This window comes from Melanotaenia boesemani, chromosome 10 (assembly GCF_017639745.1).
Source record: "Melanotaenia boesemani isolate fMelBoe1 chromosome 10, fMelBoe1.pri, whole genome shotgun sequence".
NCBI lineage: Eukaryota > Metazoa > Chordata > Actinopteri > Atheriniformes > Melanotaeniidae > Melanotaenia > Melanotaenia boesemani.
The window spans coordinates 33,907,000-33,917,140 of record NC_055691.1 but is presented as its reverse complement, the minus strand read 5'-3'; positions in this window follow the sequence as shown (position 1 = coordinate 33,917,140).

Genomic DNA, 10,141 nt, shown 5'->3' with positions numbered 1-10,141 from the left:
TGCATCTCATGGTAAATATTAAATAACGTTAGACTGTAAAAGCAGTAAACGCAACAGTTGTTTTTTTATGGTTTTTTGGGAGGGGGATTAAAACTAGCAGAGCAGAAATAATGTGAACTGCAGAGGGCTATGTGAGGTAAAGTGTAAAACACAAACTGCAGCAAAAATAAATTACAAATGATAAAAAGCCAACGGCCTTAATATAGCTACGACTGGGGAACAAGTCCGTCAGAGCATCAGGGTGTTCAGATGTAGTCTGAGGGCCTCATGTCCGATCGTAACATGACTCAAGACCATTAATAATAGATTACATGCATAATGTATCCTCTGGTTCTCTGGAGGAAAACTCATTGAAAAGATCTGAATTACTCCCAAGGTCGTTTATACTCGATCACTCATACGGTTCCATTTAAATTTTAGCTCCTTACCTTATGGGCTCCATTAACTAGATGCCACAACGTGTAAATGGGCGATGCATTAGAGAAATAAGCATTATCAAGCAAAGCAATGAAGTGGCAGGCTATGGACAACCAGCCGCATTTTATTACTGACTCAAATCAGTTCATGGCAGACAAATGTATAACGTTGAGGTTTAGTGCAAAAAGTAAGTTGGTGATTAAATAAATAAATAGGCTACATAAAACACTCAGTGCACTTAATACCTTTGAGGCTATCATCTGAGATGCGGTTGAATATGTAGCTTCTGCATTTAACAGCAGGTTGGAGGTCTCTCTGGAGCAACAGTGCGCTCTGGTGTTGTAAAGGCAAAACTGCAGACTGAAGTAGCTTTTGATACCAGTTATATAGGCTCACAAAAAGTTATAGTACTTCTACTTTCAGGTGAAATTTATAGCAAATAGAAAACGTTGATCACGTTGATGGAGGAACAGCATGTTATGCATTAAGTATAGAAATAATGAAATGTAATGAAAGGCAGTCTTCTTCAAGCAGTGAAACTATAGACAGAACAGACTTCCAGACCAGACCAGACTACCTTGTCTCCATGCTAAAGTCCGTATCTTGAACTCCAATATCTATAGTAAAATTCTTCAATTTAACCTTGATGTCAATCATGAGTCTAAATCAGTTTTGATCCTGAGTACTGTCAGCAGTGGCTGCAGACAGACGGCCTTCTCGTCTCAAGCATTTCTAATCTCTCATACCTTTGATTACAGTTTATGAGAAACATTCAACCAACAAATTACAACATATCAAATAACAGACGGTACTAACTGAATAACTGCATCATATATATAGCATATAATTTATTTATTTTATTTTATTTTTTTATTTTTTTTGATGCCTTGTTTACAGAATTTTGGTTTTGCTTACTGTTTATTGCTTATTTTCCCATGGGATGACTTATGGAAGAACAAAATGTAGCATTGATGCGATGCCTCAATCACTGTAAATACAGCACAAGCATGCTGTACTTTCAGGATCTGGAATACATATTTTAACTGCATTAATACATGAAAATAAGTGCAGCAGACAAGCATAAATTCATTGTACTGCTTTAGGTGAGTGACTGGGTGTTCAAACTGTCATAAATGTAAAGTGCCAAAGGAAAAATAAATGTGTGCAATAAATAAACACAGAAAGTCCCTCCTGCTGTCACAAATACCAGAAACAAGAGGGGGTTGCATGAGTTTAACTGCAGTATCAGTGCTCATGAGAAATTTTGTTCAGCTTAGCAAAAACATGACTAAGTCTTCTCCTTTGGTGATTTAGCTGATATAGAAAGTTAGATCTACCCCATGTAATCCTCACTCATCCATATTTGGAGACGGCCACAAATATAAATGTTATAATGATGCGTCTTTCTTAAAGAGGCCAGCGAATCAAACTCATGTTTAGGTTGTCCTCTGTCTTCAGGCTCAGATATTTTTTGTTTGTATTAAAACAGATATTGACTAATTTAATGGACTGCCGACCTGTCCAGGGTGTACCCTGCCTCCAGATTGCAACTATATTCTTCAAGTAAGTAAATAAATCAATAAAAAGTTGTGATGCTGGCACAAAATTGTTTGTGAACACCATTTCTGTTAAAAACACAATCTTGGGTTTCGAAACTAAGCTTGAGGGTCATTTGTAGTCATGTCTGAGGACCAAATGAGCAGCTCCAGACAGTGTGGCACTATGAAATAATTTGGTTAGTTTGTCCTCATAATCACAGCTTGAGAACAGGTTACATGTTTAGTGGTGTCGTGTTTTCTTATTATTTAAAAACAAGTAGGAAAAGCTCAAACACAGGGGCGTTGCTAGACATAGGGCTTTCCTGGGCCACAGGCCTCTCATCACTCAGCGTTGTGTTTCATCTACTTCCATTTGCTAAGCTGACTGTTAATGATGCACTAACAAAGGCTAAGAAATTTATGAAAAAACTATATTTCCATAATGTCAGTTAACATAAATGAACCCTTTTAGACATAAAACAAAAACTCTGCAGCTGCAAAAACAAACTAAAATCAAATCTTAAAATGATTGGACGTTTGACATTTTCTTTGTTCCAAATGATTTTATGACTTGATGCATTAAAACCATCTTTCTGTCCACATTCTCAAATGATCTATTTTCCTGTGTTTTCCATTCACTCCAACCTAATTTCTCTCCTCCTTCTTGGTGCTGTCAACCAGAAGTGGATCATAAATCATCTATAATCTATTCAAATAATAAATTGATCTGGATTCAAGTTGTATTGTGAGTCTAATTGAATATCAGGTTGTTTAGGTAATGTCATTTTGAATTTTGAATTGAATTTAGTAATTAAATAATAAATGATAAGACATAAGATCAAGAAGTTCTTGGAAGGAAGTCAGTCTCAGATGCACTAAAAGTAGGTTATATAATAACCAGACTTCATCTCATTCATCATTCATTGTGGCTTACAGTAGGAATTTTCTCTTCCTCAGTTTAATTTGAATTTCAACCCTCTGTAACAGGATGGGAGATAATTTGGTGTTAACATTATGGTCTGTTGCATTCAATTTTACAAACAGAGCAGCAGCCGCCTCTTCACAATCCTGAGAGTATAAGAAATTCATTTATATTAAATATGTCATGATTTATCACTGGGAAAGGGCTAAAATATCGACACAAAGTTAAACTGTTAGCGCAACATTTCAAATGACAGACGGTACTATCTGAATATCTGATAGTAATAAATCTCAGTTGTCTATGAATCCTATCTGACACCAGCTCAGTCTGCAGGCTGCTGCTCAGGTGTGCTGGTCACCTCTTCTCAAAGAAATCCTGTAGCATGCTGCTTCTCCCCTCTTCATTTGATCTACCTGTCCTTTCTTTCTGAGTAGCCTGATTTACCATTTCAAGGAGAAAAACGTGACTTTTCCCACTTTCTTTCCCTCTGATTGCCGATCAATACATACACTGACTGCAGCTGAAACGCCCGGTGCAGGCGTGGACTAAACCATGTTGAACCTTTTTTAAGGGGTGAGGAGGGAATCAGAGAACATTCATAATTATTTTTAAAGGGAAATTCAGAGCAAACTGGAACTAACAGGAGCTTGTATTTTCATTTGCGTCTGTAAATTAGCACAGAATAACTGTCTTCTGTCCCTGTTGCTGTTAAATCACCTTATCCCTCGCTGTTAACTCCTGTGTGATCCTTTACCAGGGCACAGACCTCTTGTACTGGGGCACGTGCCAGACCTCGTACCGGGACACGTGCGGCGCTCATGGCCAAACAGACACATGTGACCTAGTTTCTAAACTATGCAGTTACATGCTCATGATGGTGTAATGAATGAATGAACGAACGAGAGAATGAAATTACTCGGCAATTATTCACGGGATTAGTTAAAAGCTCTTCTAAAATATTAAGCCTGATAACAATATGAGTGGATTTTTTTTTTTTTAAGATCTGAACAGACTGCCTAAAATCTTATGATGCAATGTTTTGACACCGGTGACCTTCTAACAATAGCATTATCAATATAACAAGAGTCACAAAAATATAATATATAATATAATAATATCAATGGAGAAAAGAACATGACATTTGAAATTAATTATCCAAAGAGAATGTGTAAGACAAAAGTAAGATTGAAATGCATCTTAAATTAGTTTATTAAGGCCGCCATCTAGTGTCAATTTACAAAGCTGAAATGAAATGAAGGGATAAAGGGAATAAAGGGAAATTACAATCACATAAAGTCAAAAAGGATTTTTATTTAAGTTCTGACTGACTGTGATGGTAGGACTGACCTCCTGGATGTTTCTGTGTTGCATGGCTGCACAGCACTTTCTACAGCAGACTTAGCGAACACGAATATCTAGTTTCAAGGACTTTGATTATGTGGGATGTCAGGGCCACTGGTCTGCAGTCATTTAAAGCAGATGGATGAGATTCTCTGAGTAGTGAAACAAGACAGGATGTCAACCACAAAACAGGAACTTTCTTCTGGCTCAGGCTAATGTTAAAGAGGAGCTGTATAATCCATCAGATCTTTATAATCCATCCATTTGTATAATCCAAAACTAAATGCTCTTATCTGGCTTTGATTTAGAGGTGCAGTTATATTTAAATTATTTCACCACAGATAATTTAGAACAACCGAAGGGTATGCAGGTAACTTGCTTCTGTGAGGTGTGCCTCTTTAACATTTAATTATTGTAATACTCATTAAAAGAAAGAAAAAATGAACTGAAATTAAGGAATGGCAGATGAGAGAACATTATGTTCTTGAGGGGACAGAAAGTCAGACTGGAAAACGTTTCCAGGTCACCAATGAATTTGTTGTTACATCAAAGACAGTCACCATGTTGCAGTGCTGAGGTTCTCATCTTAACCATATCTTTTTCTGTAAGATGGCCTGAACTTACCGCTGAGTGATGACACAACAGAGTGTTTTCTCAAATCAGGGTGCCTTCAGGGAGCAAGGTGTTCACAGGCATTTCTGCTTAATTTGCTTCAGCATCTTGGGAATAACTGTCACCATGTAAGAAGGTGGAGGAAGAACCCAAATGCAGGATAATGAGGCAGGAGGCAGGCACTTATGAGAAATGTGATTTATTTTCAAATAAATACAAGTGCTGCTTCAGCAGGACAAACAAGTGCATGGACAAAACTAAAATTAAACCCAAAACAGACAGATACAGGATAGATGAGGAATAGCAAGAACCTGGTGATAAAAAACACAGGAGTAAAACAAAAATTACAAACAAAATGTAGATATAAAACTAGCAACTACTATAAGAATGCATGAAACACAATCCCAATAAGACAGACTGTGACAATAATGAAGCAAAAGGAAAATAAAACTTGTCTGTCACAGCTGTAGGAATTCCTCCAGTGTTGTTGCCATCATAAAATACTGTACTGCTTTACATTAAACTTTGTTTTCTGACATTTTATTTCCTTGGGTGAGTTGTTGAAAGTGAATGGTCATTCATGTTGGTCCGGCAATAGACTGGCAACTATGAACGGATGGATGGAGGGACGGATGGATGGATAGAGGGACGGTCGGACGTATGGATGGATTCCATTATAAACCTTTGTTGCTTTCTACTTGTGAATGGCTCGTTTTTATGACCAATATCCCCAAAATTGGGAAAATGTGAGCAATCATTCATGAAGTACCCTATTGTGGGATGGGATTTAAACAGTGGGAGGAATAAAGATTTGTTAAAGACCTGGACATTCATTTAAGAACTCTGTAATCCTTTGAGAAATAAGGAGTTGTATAAGCTCCCTTTATTTTTGTTTATCACCTTTAGCCATGTCTGCGTACCTTGTTTTGTTTCTGCAAGTAAGTTTGGGAAATTTCTTATGGAATTTTTATCAGGTGCAAGCACCAAAAATGAGCTTAAAAACACCTATTATAAACACGGGCTATTATTATTATTATAATTATTATTATTATTATTATTGACCAAAAACTGTCCAAGAATCTAATATTTTATCTACTTAATAAGTGTAATAAGTGCAGTGTGAAGATTTGACACTACATGCACATTTTTATATAATTTGTATAATTTAACACACACACACACACACACACACACACACACACACACACACACACACATATATATATATGTATATATATATATATATATATATATATATATATGTATATATATATATATATATATATATATATATATATATATATATATATATATATATATATATATATATATATATATAATGTAACATACCAGATTTTTAAACTTTGCCCCCAGCGATTTAATTAAATTACTTTACTGAAGTCCCTCAGGATTAATGGTGGTGAAAACAGGGTCAGTTTAAGGTAATCTAAGATTATATTTATTTATTAGAGATGTGACGTTCATGAACGAATCAATTATTTTGAACGACTCTTTTAAATGAACGATGGGAACCGATTCACAGCTGTGAGCCGTTCATTTGTGAGCCATTCTTTTTATATAGAAATTTTTGACACTGCCTTCATCAAATCAAATCAAATCAAACTTTATTTATAAAGCGCTTTCATGCCATAGGCAACAGAGAGTATTGTTCGGAAACAAATACCGTGAGTTCTATTTAAAACATTTACTAGAATTTACACTGACTGCTTAGGTTTATCCTGTTTTATCTATATTTTTCTATAATTTTTTAATCTTGTATAGTGGATTTTATATAGGTACATTTTTTGATTGTTTCTCATTCTTATATATTGTGAAATTTTGTAAGATATTGTGAGAACGAACCAGTCTTTTGAATGGCTCTTTGAAAGGAACGGCTCCTCAAGATCCGGCTCCCTTCAAAGAGCCAAAAATCCCATACTGTAACAAATAGCTGTAGAAAAACAGCCAAAACTGAACAGTAACATACCGTTTCTCATAAAAACGATAATGTGCAGTTAAAAACATGCATTATGGGCAATTGTCACTGCTTTTTAATAAAATACTGCAGTATACTGTGAATAGCGTGGCATTCTGGGATGAAAGTTGACGGTTGCTGAACCTTTTACGTGTATTGTGAAGTTATTACTTGTAGAAAGTGAAGTTCGTTGAAGCTGCAGCAAACATTTCACAAGCATTTTCATAAGCTTCCACAAAGCTGATATTAAACCAGCCCATTCTGTGTCATGATTTGACACATACTTTGTTTTACATGTTTTTATTTTATATGGTTGGATTGGATCAAAAATGTTTCCATGTCACGTCTGTGCCAGTCAATGTGCCACTGCAATGGCATATGTTAGGCACATGAGAATTCATAGGAAGGGATCAGTTAAATGATACGGACCTTACTCTTCCTATTGATGCATGTAGTGAACAGTCAGAAGTGTGCCCAGAAAATGTTGATGTTGATGTTTGACAAATTTATCTCTGTTCTACCTTAAACTGAATATTTATTCTGATATATTTCAGCACATTGTTGCCCTAATAAAACTTATCCTGAAAAACTTATGTTATCTCTCAAATTTCCTTGTTCCTTTCAGTCGTCTGCCACAGTGATGGATGTTGAGAAGACCTTCAGCCTGCCTTTGACTCCACGCTTAATACTGCTTTGTAAGTATACTGGTAATCTACATAAACTGCAAAGTTTCAATGACTATATTTATTTTTCAGTCCTTGTGTTAAAATACAACCAGAAAATGCAGGTAATAGCTCACCAAACCTTAAAGAAGTTTCAGGAAAAATGTGTAAACCACCAGGTTTCCTTTTAAGACATGAAGAGAGCCTTTGATTTATTGTTGTGTTTGTTTTTTGTTTTTGTTTTTGTGTTTGTTTTTGTGGTTTTTTTGTCAAGCATATAAAGCACATCTTGTGATAGTTGAGCTCATTGGTAGCTAGCTAATAAATAAGGCCAAAGTTCAGTCACGTCAGTTCAGTTCACAAAACTGAACTGAAAGAATCAAGGGATGTAGATCCAGTTCAAGATGAACTGTTTCAAGATGAGTGCTAATAGCAATCACTCAGTGTCAGGACAACATTCATTTTGTCTGTAGAAACCCTTATTTTTAAGTTTGAGGTCATAATTCCTGAGTGCCAGTAGGAATCTTATAAAAGAAGGCAAAACTGGAAAGTGAGTCAAGATGGCCATAACTTGGTAAAGAAAAGCAAATGTGATTGTGGCTTAAGACTTCTTGCACAGTTCTGTACAATAACATGCAGATGAGCTAAGCTTTCATATTATGTGTGCTGCATGTAACATCATTTCTTCTTTCAATGGATGTTGTTTAAGAAATTATACAGAAAGTAATTTGTAAAAGTCACAATACTTATTATATTTACTTTAAATTTAATTTTTCAGGTGGAAAAGACCATATGACAGCTGGGCGCTGGATGATAAGTCTTGAGAACCAGGTTCTATTGGAGGGCATTCAGTGTTTTCAGTGTACGACATCTTTAATCTACAATATCAAGAAGAAGCTGCCTGTACACTGGAATTCATGGAGGTAAAGTTTGGTTCCCATCCCTTGTCCTACCAAGCACATCTTAAAGCCAGACTTTTTTAACCATCATATGATGTTCAAACTCTAATCTCAAATTGTTTTTAGGCGCTTTATTGGTATCAGCCCTGAAAGAGGAACCAAGGCCAGCTGTGGCAAGATCATCTCCAAGAAAACCGGGAAAACTGTTCAAAAGAAGTCAGCCACTGTCAACCCTCATGTCTCCACTCTGCTGAAGAAGCTCATGGACTTTTGAGTGAAATTTCATATGTTAGTGAGAACAAACCTCCTCAACCCCCCAAAAGCATGAATGAATGTTCTTGAAGGATGTGTTTTATTTAAAATTACTATATAAAAATGTCAGCAAAATTGGCATGTACCCTCTTTTAAAAAGGCCAGAGCCTCATTTTTATGTTTCTGGAAAACATGTTTTACTTAAATTTAGGGCACTCAGTTTTGGTTCTTAAGATGTAATTGTCTAACATTTCTATTTAGATTTTCACTGTTAAGGCAGAAGGTTTTATCTTGGGAGTGTGTGAAAAAATATTTTGTTGATGCTGGTGTTCTGATTTTGCCCTTAAGAAGACTCAAGTATTTTTTTAAAAATCTTTATAAAACAAAAAAGATGTGCACATGTTTTATATGATTTAGTTTAAAAGTTAAATATTTCATCGTCCATCTTGCATCATACTGTTGCATATTATTCTTTCCTCTAATTCCACTAAAAAACAGTGTTCTGTATTGAAAAAGCAGCAAAGTGTTGAGTTTGTACAATGCTTTATTTCCATACATTTTCTGTTTAATTCATGCATATTTAATTTCAAGATTTACTCAAAAGGAAGGGTCACAGTTAATACTTAATTCAGAAAGTCTTTGTGTTAGTTGAAAGTATTATTTTACAAGGAATAGATGGCCATTTCTTTTTCAGAATGTGACTTATTTGACCTTATTATTACTTACTTATTTAACCACATGTTTTACCCTCTACATACTTATCAAAAAAGTTCAGCTTCAAGGGACTAAGTTGTCTTGTTGTCAAAAGCTTTTTTTTATGTGGTCCATTAGGTAAGGGACTGTGTATCAGCTAACTTTTGAGTTAGTGCTTATGTATGTTTTTTTTTGTTGTTGTTGTTGTTGTTGTTGTTTTTCAGATACATGCTGGTTGACATAATGGGATTTAACATTTCTAAGTGTTTTCTTTTATGTTGCAACACACTAGTTAACAAATCTAGAATACCTATTTTATATTGAATGTTAAGAATAACAATATATTGTAAATCGAACAGTAATGCTACTGTCAAAAAACTGTAATTTACTGGCAACCCAGCTGCCAGTTGTTTACTCTAAATTTGTTAAAAAACAGCAATGTGTTGTAATCAACAGATTTCTTCTACTGCAGTAACATCGTGTAAAGTTGATTACAGTAGGACGTCTGTATAATTAACAGTAAAATGCTGGCCTACATGAATTTATGTTGAAAATCCTACAAATTCTGCCTTTAATGACATATCTTCAGATTTTTTTAAATAGCGAGCTTTTACTTTAAAATTAGAACCTGTTTTATCCAAATTCCCAAGAATCAGTGAGCTGTAATACTGACCCTGGTGAAGCTGCTGGAACGATGATCTTGTTAATGTTCCTGTGGTTTGTTGATGTGCTGTAAGCATGTTTCTTTTAAGTTTGACTTTTGAACCTTGATGGTGTTTTAATGCTGTTGTATGTTCTTTCTTCATCCTTTTTCTTTGCTTTTAATGTTA